At 53.4% G+C, this 1,440-nt stretch overlaps 1 pseudogene; it reads right to left on the reverse strand.

Annotated features, from left to right (window-relative positions):
- Positions 1 to 214: 214 nt before the first annotated feature.
- LOC104653037 (UPF0561 protein C2orf68 pseudogene) lies at positions 215 to 1,161 on the reverse strand (annotated as a pseudogene).
- Between the last annotated feature and the right edge of the window lie 279 nt (positions 1,162 to 1,440).

The raw sequence follows: 1,440 nt of genomic DNA on the forward strand, positions 1-1,440 counted from the left end.
GTGATGAGAGGCGCTTGCCATGAACATCAGCTACTGTTTTTTTTGTTTTGTTTTTTTTTTTTTTTGGAGGTCTCCCACTTTATTGGTATCAATTACCTGGAGAGTTTGTTAGAAGGGTAGATCCCCAGAACCTCCCCCTGCCTCCCCCGCCACCACCACCACCTCCTCCGAAGTCCTGAGCAGCTGGAGGTACACAGTCATGTTGAAGGGGGAGGAGAACTAATAGATTCTACCTGAGGCAAAAAGATGAAGGAAAGGAACAAAGAAAAAGGGCTGAAAAAAGGTCTATGAATACATGGGCAGAAATGAGCAAAAGCACAGAAGAACCATAAAATAGCAAACAGGGCTCATGCAGCTGAGTGGAACAGCAGCAGTCAGGCATATGACCTTGGTGAGAAAGCACCATGTGGGGCATGAGGCTTCATAAATCCTGGTTCTCCCTGGAGTCGCTGCTTTTAGACACCAGGTTAGCCACACAAAATTCTCAAAAAAAAATTCCAGAATATCAGGCTGGGCAAATGGGTCAACATATAAGAAAGAATGACTGCAAGGCAGCCCAGGTGTAGTCCCGTAACACCCTATGGATGCAGCAGCTGTGGGGGTCTCAAGATCAGACAAACTGGTCCTGGTACCCCAAAACTAAGTATGAGCTCACTGGCAGAATTCTTCCAAGTGCAGTGAACGTCAGTGTCGGCTCCGGCGCTTTGCAATCTCCTTCTGGATATGCAACTGGAGGGCTTCTCGCATGGGTGGATCCAGAGGCTTGCGCGCCGACATCTCATCCCGCTGCATCATAACTGATGTGACCTCTCCACTGTCTGCCTCGTACTCCAAGCAGAAGAGCTGACAGCCAGAAGGCTCCAGGTCGGAGCCTGCACTACTGCTGCTTTCACCCGACTCTTCAGCGTCTAGGCTGCTTGGGTGGGCGGAGACATCTCCTGGTCGCAGCAGGTACACCCGCAGGTCTAGCTCACGGGGCCCAGTCGGCGCGGGCATGTGCCGCGTCCTCACCTTCTCCTTGGCCGCCTGCTTCACCTTCTTGTCGCAGTCGTCCCGGGCGATCGGGTTCCGTCGGATATCGTGCACGAAGCCGTGGTTCATGTCCAGCCGCCCGCGAGGCCTGCAGCAGTGCCCAGGCCAGGGATGCGGCCCTGTCTCCATCCCGAGCCGGGGGCGCAGAGTCGCTGCCGCCTCGACGGCCCCAGCAACCGCCACCCGCCCAAAGAGATCCGCGTCGCCCCTCGTTCAGCTTCCGGCCCCGCGCCCTGACTTCCAGAAGCTACCATCTTTTCTTTTTCTTTCTTTGTTTCTTTTGTTGTTGTGTGTGTGTGTGTTTTGTGTGTTTTTTTTTTTTTTTTTTTTTTAAGACAGAGTTTCGCTCTTGTTGCCCACGCTGGAGTGCAATGGTAGGATCTTGGCTCATCGCAACCACCGCCTCCC

Source organism: Saimiri boliviensis, chromosome 5, assembly GCF_048565385.1.
Source record: "Saimiri boliviensis isolate mSaiBol1 chromosome 5, mSaiBol1.pri, whole genome shotgun sequence".
Lineage (NCBI taxonomy): Eukaryota > Metazoa > Chordata > Mammalia > Primates > Cebidae > Saimiri > Saimiri boliviensis.